The sequence below is a fragment of the Panthera pardus genome, unplaced genomic scaffold (assembly GCF_024362965.1).
Source record: "Panthera pardus isolate Hobbes unplaced genomic scaffold, ASM2436296v1 HiC_scaffold_17, whole genome shotgun sequence".
NCBI classification, from domain to species: domain Eukaryota; kingdom Metazoa; phylum Chordata; class Mammalia; order Carnivora; family Felidae; genus Panthera; species Panthera pardus.
This window is the reverse complement of record NW_026526732.1, coordinates 120966448-120976629: the sequence shown is the minus strand read 5'-3', so window position 1 is coordinate 120976629 and position 10182 is coordinate 120966448. Positions and strand designations below refer to the sequence as shown.

The 10182-nt window shown below is 52.0% G+C and overlaps 1 long non-coding RNA gene across 1 annotated transcript; it reads left to right on the top strand.

Moving 5' to 3' along the window:
• The first annotated feature begins 315 nt into the window (after positions 1-315).
• On the top strand, positions 316-9245 carry LOC109249616 (uncharacterized). Its single transcript, XR_008423039.1, has 3 exons — positions 316-415; positions 2968-3096; positions 6927-9245. It is a non-coding gene; the product is annotated as an uncharacterized LOC109249616 (long non-coding RNA).
• The last annotated feature ends 937 nt before the right edge of the window (positions 9246-10182 follow it).

Sequence of the window (10182 nt, the reverse complement as noted above, 5' to 3'; positions counted from 1 at the left end):
GCTTGTTTTGCTTCCAAACTCACGTGCTCTCTCAATCACAGGGGAGCCTGGCCGAACCAAGCCGGACATGTCCTAGCTCTTGGGTCTGTGCCTGGAATCGACAACCCTCACCAGGCAGGCTGAACAAATCTCCCAGGATGTCCCCGCAGAATTCCCTCGGCTGCCTGGATGTGGCCCTCCCCCTTCCTTCCCTCCCCCGAAGACAGCACGGCGTGTCCGGAGGCTCCATGGTGAGCGAAGAATGTCCTCCAAGTGGAATCACACAGGCTGCCTCCATAGCCCTGGTGGCTTCAGGAGGTCAAGGCCAAGGTGCACCCCCGCCCCAGCTCTGGATAACCCAACTTTAAGAAAGGGTAGTCAGGGGTGTGGGGCAGCTTTGTTTACTGCCCCAAAGCGAAGCTTTCCCGAAGCCCAGGTGAGTGGCAATCCAAGATGTCCGAGAGCTCTCTTGTCTCAGTAAGGCCCAAAGGTTCCGCTAACCGGGGGTATGGCCCAGGGTAGCGGGTGTAGCCAGGTCACCGAGCGGGCCAGTCCGGGGGGCCACGCAGGCAGGAAAAATCCATGCTTCCTCACCACCCATTGCCCTTCCCGCCCGGACTTTCCCACATGCCTGTCTGATCCCGATGCTTCTCCGGTCGCTTTTAGGCCTTCGTGGGCGGCCTCCCTCCCTTAATCTCGTTGAGTCTAAGATCAAAGCCTCCAGTTTCCAGCTTCTCACCCGGCAGCCCGCAGTGAGGAGAATGGCAGTGACGTCTGCTCCGCTGCTACGTCTGTGTTCGTCTTCCCTTTTACACTCCTGTCTGCTCCCTGGGCTGCCTCGGCCTCCCCTCCGGGCTGAGGGGGAGGGAGGAGAGACAGGGATTGGGAGCCTCGTCGCTGCCGGCCTCTGGCAGGGCCGGGTGCCCCAACGTGAGCTCGGATCTTTGTGAGTTCTTTGACAGTGTCCCTCTGGGGGACCCCCTTTGGGGCCGTCCGTTCAAGGCACGGCTCCCTGGTGCACAGGTGCAGGTGACGACCCTTCTGAAGCTCTACCCTTGGCAGACCCTTCTCTTGTGCTCTCTTACTGTTCCAGGCACCCCATTGGGAGTGCTCCCTTCAAGGCAGCTCAAGCCCCATGACCTTGTGCAGGGCCCGCTCTGGTCTGTGGGAAACGCTCTCTCCCTCTTCCGAGCTCTGGGAAAGCAGGCCGCTCCCCACCCCCACGCCCCCCCCCCCCCCCCAACCTGCTTCTCCCGAGCTCTCCCATCAGGATGCCTCTGGTTGGACCGGTTTCCAGAACGCTGCAGGCAGGGGCCGGGCACCAGTCTCTGTCTACGTCCTCCAGACTCCGGGGTCACATCACGTTCCTCAAGGGGTTCCCTTACAGACCCCTTGTCTGGCTTCAGGAAGGGAAAGAGAACAGGGAACCCCTCCCCTTCCTGCCTTCCCAGCCCCTCCAGACAGGCAGAAACCCTCTCCTCCACTCTTCTCCCTCATCATTGTCCCCCCTCCCCCTGCAGGTGGTGATACGCTTGAGGTCACAAACTTGGCTTCCCTCAGAAAGTCCCCCAGACATGGCGCAGCCCCTTTCGTTGAGCGTTGAAGGCACTGGCCGGCTTCCAGTCCCCTCCTTGGGCCATCAGCAGGGGATTCGCTGAGTATGCCACCGGGGCGTTCCCCTTGCTTCAGGCTTATCCTCCCGCCCGCCATCTGTTGTTCCAGGGCCCCCTTGAAGCCCTTCCTGTTTGGGGCCCACGCCTCCTCCTTCAGGACGCGGCAAGCTTCCCCGTGGGATAATTCCAGCCCTAAGACTTGGACACTTGTGAACGGCGTCACCAGGTTGTGTCTGGCTGTCCAAGGGGTCCCCCTTTGCCCTGGCTCCTGAAGGCTTCTGGGAGAGAGGGCTGAGATGGGCTCAGATCTGTGAAAAGGGGGACGAGGGCGGGGGGCCCGTGGTTACCTCCATTTCAGGGAGGTCTCTCTCCACCAGTGCCCCCTGGGCCTCTCAAGCACATAACAGTGCCTCAGGGCTGCTCTGTGGAGTGCCTCTGTGGCCACACCCCGGGCTAGTCTATACCAGAGAAGGCATATCCCGCTTAATAGCCGTGTTTTGACCCCAGTGCTGGTCAAACAATGGCCTGGCGCTCTGATGCTAAGTCTGGTCACGGTGGCGCCACGTTCAAATAATTCTGCTTCGCCACAGAGAAGCAGCCTTCTCTCCGCCCCCTTCGGAGACAGGGGGAGGTACCCTGGGGAGGGGGTGGGAGACGGAAGCACACAGAGGAGGGAGCCCATCTCTGGTGACGATGGAGCCGGTGTTCCCCTGGGACCCTCGGGTGGTTTGCCTGGAGCGTCGTGTGCACAGGGGCTGTTGGGGAGAAGGGGCAGTGGGGGCGGGGGCGATGCTGGAGAACCGAGCAAGGCACCGATGATGTGAGACCTTGCTGGCCACACCAGGGGTCCTAAAGTTTATCCTGAAGGCAGCGGGGTCTATTACAAAGTTCTAACCAGGGGGTTGGCATCATCAGCTTTGTGTTTTGGAAAGAACACTCTGGATTGCAGCACAAAGCATAGAGCGGATGAGGTGAGACTATATGGAGGCGGGGAGACCAGGGAGAGGCTGTTGCAGAAGCTCAGAGGCCGATGCTGAGCCTGGACTAAGGCCATGGCAGTGGCATAAAGACAGTGGGGTGAACGAGAGAGAGAGGGTGGGGGAGCCGGGTGGAATCAGCAGAGTGGGGACTCTGCAGGGGAGAAAGGGGGCTTAGGCACCCAGGGCAGGAGACACAGGAGGGGCACACGTCGTGTGTGGGGATAGGTGGCCCGGCTCGTCCCCCGCCCTGCCAGGGATGGTCCTGGGCCCCCACATCCTTCAGTAGATGTGTCTCGTGTAACTTGCTACCTAAAGCCCTGGTCCTGGTTGCCCTAAAGAACACTGTGCTTGTGGAATAATTCCCAAGACTGGCTCTTCCCTTCTTTCTCCGCCAGGGCCCCCTTGATGCGCTGGCCTCCAGGCCTGACCACCGTAGTGTTCCAAGGGGGACTTCAGATCTTGGCACGCTCCGTGGGTACACCAGTTCCTGTGAACTGAGACGTCCGTGTAGTTTGGAACGAAAGGTAACTTTTTAGGTCTGTGCAATGGGTTTTTGCCCCTTGGTTTAGTTCTCATTTGGTCCGGCATCTGGTGATATTAAGTCCGGTCAAAGACCTGATTGTATCAGAGTAACAATAGCTTTTTTAGCCCCTTCCATCTTTCCTTCCTTCCTTCCTTCCTTCCTTCCTTCCTTCCTTCCTTCTTCTCTCTCTTTCTCTCCCTTTCTCCCTCTCTTTCTCTTTCTTTCTCCCTCTCCCTCTCTCTTTCTTTCCTTCTTCCTTCCTTCCTCCTTCTTTCTTTCTTTCCTTCTCTTTCCTTTTTCTTTCTTTCTTTCCATTGCTTATGTAGCACACTCAAAGCTTAATGACTTAATAGACTGAAGAAAACATCACCTCTGGCAGAGATTGGCTACATTTCAATCTGGTTTTCTCTTCCCTGCACCCTGGGAGGATGCATTTCCCAGCTGCCCTTGTAGTCAGGCTGGGGCCATATGACTGGGTTTGGGCCAAGGGAATGTGGCTGGAAGAGAGATGTGAGGGGTTTCCAGGCCTGGCGCGAAACCCCGTGTGCAGTGGCCCACGCTCTCCTGTGACAACCTTGGAAGGACTCGTGTTTCAGATGGTGCCAACACGAGATGGAGAGAAATGGGATTCCTGAGTCACCTGTTGGAATCAAGTCACTGTTCTGCTTCAGATGTGACATGAACAAAGAATGAGCCAATGCCGTATTGAGCCACTGAGGTTTGGGGGTTGTTTTTGTGGGGTTATCCTGACTATCCTCGTTGGAATATACATATTCTATTATATGTAATATACATAATACATGTGCGTATATTGTTCTGTTTCTTCAGCTAATTCTCTTTATTTTCAATTTAATATTTATTTTTGAGAGAGACAGAGAGAGAGAGTGTGTGTGTGAATGGGGGAGGGGCACAAAGGGAGGGAGACACAGCATCTGAAGCAGGCTCCAGGCTCTGAGCTGTCAGCACACAGCCCAACGTGGGGCTCGAACCCACGAACCATGAGACTGCGACCTGAGCCCGAGTCAGATGCTTAACCAACTGAGCCATCCAGGCGCCCCACTTCAGCTAGTTCTTGAAGTGTGCACCCACGGACAGGTACATGCTTTGGGGAAAGTACTAGACCACACACAAGAAAAATAAAGTAGAAAGAAATCTTCATGCTTCTGGGCAGGATTGATTTTTAAAATTGGAAATATGATGATAACACTTCATGGCACGATGCCCGCGAGCCCCTCCGTCCAGACCAGCGCTTCTCTTGCAGGCTGAGCGGCTTTTTGTTATACCTCACATGTTCTTCGCTGTCACCACGGGGACAGCGGGACACATCCCCCCTTCCCGGCTGAGGGGCCAGGGTGTGGGTGGTGGGGGCGCGGAAAGGATCGCTTGAGATGAAAGTGAGCCCTGGAGAAACCAAACCCATCGTGTGGGTACACAAACACTGGGGTTTCACCATTTGATTATTTTTCTCTTTTCGGGCCCCGGGAAGGGGGGAATGAATTTCCTGCTCACTCGCAGAGGTGGTCTTCATGATGTGGTCTCAGCAGAGTGGCAGAGGGAGAACCGAGTTTCTACGAAGGGTTCCTGCAGCTACAGGAAGGAAAAACGTCAGAGGGTGTAAGATTCTTTAGAAATGACTCAGACACAAAAATAAATTAAAGTTCATTTTTCATGTCCACACGTGTACACATCAACGTGCACACACATCCACATATACACACATGCACACACATGCCCACATGTCCACACACATGCACATGCATCCAGACACACACACGCACACACACGTTCACAGGTACACAATACACATACATGTCCACACGCACACGCACACCCACATGTCCACACACATGAGCACACGCACACATAATCCATATGCATGTCCACATACATGCACACACGTCCAGATACACACGCACACACATGTTCACATGTACACAACACACACACGTCCACACACACCCACATGTCCATATGTACACACATGCACACACACACGTCCACACATGTCTACATGTGTACATGTCTACGTGCACACACATAGCCACACATACACACATATGTCCACGTGTCCACACATGTCCACATGCACACATGTCCACATGTGTACACATTTATGTGCACATACATCCACATATACACACATGCACACACATGCCCACATGTCCTCACACGTGAGCACATGCACACACCCCCATGTATGCACACATGTCCACACACATGCACATGCATCTAGACACACACACGCACACACACGTTCACAGGTACACAATACACATACATGTCCACACGCACACGCACACCCACATGTCCACACACATGAGCACACACACACATAATCCATATGCATGTCCACATACATGCACACACTTCCAGATACACACACACCCACGTTCACATGTACACAATACACACACCCACATGTCCATGTGTACACACATGCACACACACACATGTCCACACGCACACACGTCCACACGTGTACACGTCTATGTGCACATACATCCACATATACACACATGCCCACATGCCCTCACACATGAGCACATGCACACATAATCCAAATGCATGTCCACATACATGCACACACATGTTCACATGTACACAATACACATACGTCCACACACCCCCACATGTCCATATGTACACACATGCACACACATGCACGTGTACATGTATACACATGTCTTCATGTGCACATGTCCGCATATACATGTGCACGTGCCCACACACATGTGCACACACATGTGAACACGCACGCACACACATCCACATGTAAATGCATGCACATGTCTACGTGTACACATTGCCAAACACACACATCCACGTGTCCACACATGTCCACGTGTATACACATGTCTATGCGTATGCATGCACACACACAAGTACACACACCCCCAATTATAAGAGGAAGATAGTATCTGAAACTTCTCTAAAATGTTTTACTTTCTCCCCAGGATCTGGAAACCCTGGGTGTTTTGAAAGACCCTCTTTTTCTCATTTTCCAATACCAATTTCATGGTTAAAAACACCCAGCCGCAGCCAAACTACGACCACACCACACCAAACACACCCAGCTACTCGTTTTTAGCTGACCCTTGTATCCACACCTAAGCTGTAGTGCTCCTCATTCATTAAGTACAAAGTCGTTCCCTCTTTTTTGCCATTAAAGAAAACCTCTTTGGGCTAAAATCGCAAACTTGAGATTTAATTCTTTGCTAATTATTGCTGAAAAGGCCTCCTGACTCCTCTGGATTTCTGCTGTCTGTGCTAGCCGCAACGTAGTTGGGGCTGGAGCTAACGCATGGTTTAGAGGCCGCCTAGCCACCGTCTGTGTTTGTTCTGTTCTGTTTTGTTTGGGAGAGGACTTAGCCGCGCTGGATTCCAGTCCATCAACCAGGCGGGTGACCTGGAAGCCTTGATTTTGCTGCCCTGTACCCGAACCTCCAAGTGATCATCCACTTCCAACATCCAAAGATTCCAGGACCCTGACTGGCCCTCGGCTGACAGGGCTGCCCTAATTTGTGGGCAATCACGGTCCTCCTGCTTTCTTCCGTTGTCCTGTTTGGCCCATGAAGTTTTTGCCACTTGACCCACTTGGGATCACGGAGAGGTGCAGGGAGAGGGGGCGCCTAAGGCCACTGGTTGCACTAAGATACGCTTTGGCAAAAGGTTTGGGGAAGGAAGTTGCGTGCTGGCTGCATTTAGATGACTTAATGGCTTCAAACCCTCGTTTTATTTATTACATTTGCGGATTTAGTCTAATGTCTGGGGAAAATATTTTAAAATCAGTCCTATCACGTAATGTAGTTTGCATTTATTTTCTCTCTGTAGGGCATCATGCTTTCATGGTAGAGGTGGTGACCTTCCACAGCGGGGACGTTACCAGCCAAGGTATCAACACAACTGGAGTGGAATCTCTCTCCAGCTTCAGGTTTGATATAATGAACTACACGGAAGTGAGACATACTTGGTGTGTTTCTGCCTCTAAAATATTTGAATCAGCAAGTGTCCTTGTAAATAAGAAGTTGACTTTTTGAGAGGATTTTGTTACGAACGTGCGTATTGCAAACGCATTTCCTTTATTACGCCTTAACAGAAGACCCAACTAATATTAATGATTTTCCTACTTCATATCCCACGAGTTGTGTGGCAACCACGAAACAGGGTCAGGATAAAATGAGAAGTCAAAAAAAAAAAAATTGAATTCTGGAGCTGGGCCGTGCGTGTTCTGGAGGTATTTACACTCTGCGAGGAGTGACGCTCTTCTCTGCGCCGTGTGCATCTATAAATCATATTTCAAATTCCGCACCAAATGAACTTATCAACAGCCTTTGCTCATGGCATTCATTGCCTCTGACAGATCTATCCCCCAGCTGGTGTTGATTTCTCCCCGCACTGCGGGGAGATCATTAATCTTGTATGTTCTTTCACTCTGTGTGTTTTTTTTCTCTACTGAGATTTTAAAACAGATTGTGCCTGTTTCCACTGACCTTTGAGAGATTTGTCATGTGTCCTTTTTTTAAACGGGCTGTGTAAAAGCCAATTCCTTGAGTGTAGCGGGGGTCACGGGCAGTAATTCTGCCACCAGGGCGGTAGCCTTGATTTTGTCATCCTTCCCTACGGAAGAATCAGGGCGAGGCCACCGCCACAGAAGCATTTATTATTAAGCGTCTGAAGAGATGTTCTGGAACCATCCTGATTAGCGATTCTTCTCCAGGCCTGGTGAAGTCACTTCATCCTGCCTCCTGAGCTGCATTGATAAGGCACGGCAGATGCCGGCAGCCCCAGACTGACTGCCAATGCCAAGGGAGAAGGGGATTCCTGAGGAGCCCCACTGCCCCTGTAGACGTCTGTCCTTGAACCTCATACTGGGCAGTTCTGTCCGCTGCCCAGAGAGGAAGGATTGTATCTGCGCAAGCCGCGAAGAGAAGGGCAGTAGAATTATCTAGTGAAGACAGGTGTTTAGAGAGATATCAGTGCTTGTGGATGAAAGAGTGGGTAGAGACAACCCACTGCGGGCTCAGGAAGCGCTTCCTTCTCCGTGGCTGGTTGTTTCCTTCTGAATTCTTTAAGACATTATTTAAAGCGCCTGTTTTAGATAAGGTTGCCATTTTCTCCAGTGAAAGGACTTTTGCTTTGGTATCATTCCTTACAAGTGGTAAGGATTCAACATTTATGGAATGTTTACGCTGCTTCTCACCCCACATGGAAACCCTTTGTAGGATTAAAAGCAAGTGAGGACAAGCCTGCAGAGAAAGAGAGGCCACATGCCTGTCAGATTCAGTCCCCTACCAAATCTCTCTTGCCCGTTCCATGTACCCAGGGCCTGTGAGTGGGAGGCGACCGCCGGGCGACCGCTCTGTAAGCGGCACTGAACTCTCCTTCTGCCCACATCTGGTGCAGCCACCCAATGAAGACGCTGCTTTTCCACCTTTGCAAATTCAAGTTGAACCCTCCTCCCATCCTCAATCATGATACCTTACTTGGACTCTTCCAATCACAGACATGGCTCTTTGCTTTCTGGTTTCCATCCTTTCTTCTTCTTCTTTTTAATGTTTATTGATTTTTGAGACAGAGAGAGATAGAGCATGAACGGGGGAGGGTCAGAGAGAGAGGGAGACACGGAATCCGAAGCAGGCTCCAGGCTCCGAGCTGTCGGTACAGAGCCGGACATGGGGCTCGAACTCACAGACCGTGAGATCACGACCTGAGCTGAAGTCAGACGCTCTACCGACTGAGCAACCCAGGCGCCCCTTCTTTTTGTAGATTTGATGTGAAGTGCTGTGCGGTCTCTGGCTACAAACTGGGGTTCTCTCGTAGCGATGTTGGCTCTATCCTGGCTGCACCTTCAGATGGCCTGAGCGCACATCATCATTCCGGGGATATTTGGTCCCAAGACCTTGCCACCCCACTGCCGTCCCCTCCAGCACGGATTCTACCTGGTTCAGCCCAACCCTTTGGGAAGAGACAAGAGGCCCAACTAAGAAGGCGATTAAAAATAAAATGTTCATGATTAAAAAAGAGTTTGCTAATATGTCGGAAAGAATCCAGTAATATCTACACGATGCTGGTCCGCTGTTGACTTCTCTCCCCTTTACAAACTATTGTTGCTGCTGACAAAGGCAATAATAAAACTAGGTGGCTGCTGGGTTTGACTGTCTTTGTGTTTTAACTGTTGTGGGGGTTTCTGCCCGAGAAAGGCTAAGAGACAGAAGTTTGGTTTTCATCACGCCCTCTGAGCTGCCGACGGAGCATTTGGCCATGTGCAGAGGTGGTGAATTCTCCTCCCGCGTTTACTGACTATTCCGCTGGAGGGGTTAGGGAGGGCAGCTACGGAGACAAACCAGATACCCAAAGAGCTTGGGCTCAGAGAGCGTGTATTTCGGTGGGAGAAGAAAAGGATAAAGAAATACGCAGGCACGGAAATAAGAAAGTCTCGGATGGCCTACCACACACGGGGGGATCTCTCGGAGCCCTTGACGGGGATACGCTCGGACCCCTTCACCTCTAACTCGCCCCCCTTCTAGAAGCCGTCCTGTAACCAGCCCTCTCCCTGTGAGCTCCTCTCCCCACCGCGCCCGACGGCAACAGGCCCCACTCCATCTGGCAGCTCCAGATGGCTGAGGCTCCCTGGGCCTCAGTTTCCTCACGTATAGAATGGGTGTTTTAGCCTCAGTCTTCAGGGGCTTTTCTATCTTAACAGTTTTGAGGCCAAGCGGGGGGTGGTGGTGGTGAAATTGAGGCGGGGCAGGGGCAAAGGCGAAAGTTTTGTCTTCCCTCGATGCCTAGAAAGATGTGTGTGTTCTTTTGGGGAGACGTTTTAAGTTCCTGGAAGTCAGAGACGGCGTATCCTCTCCCTTACCCTTTTTTTTTAACAGTACTAATATGGGGCTGAGGGCCCAGAAAACACCTAATTAGGAGCTGCTTAACTAGCTAACTAACTAACGAGCTAACTAATGTCTGTATGTTCTTTCCCTCATCGTTGCCACCCTCACAGCCACCAGACAGAGCCAACTGGATGCCAGGACTTGTGCCATACGGTTGCATGCATCACCTCACTGAATCCTTGCTGTAACCTTGTAGAAAT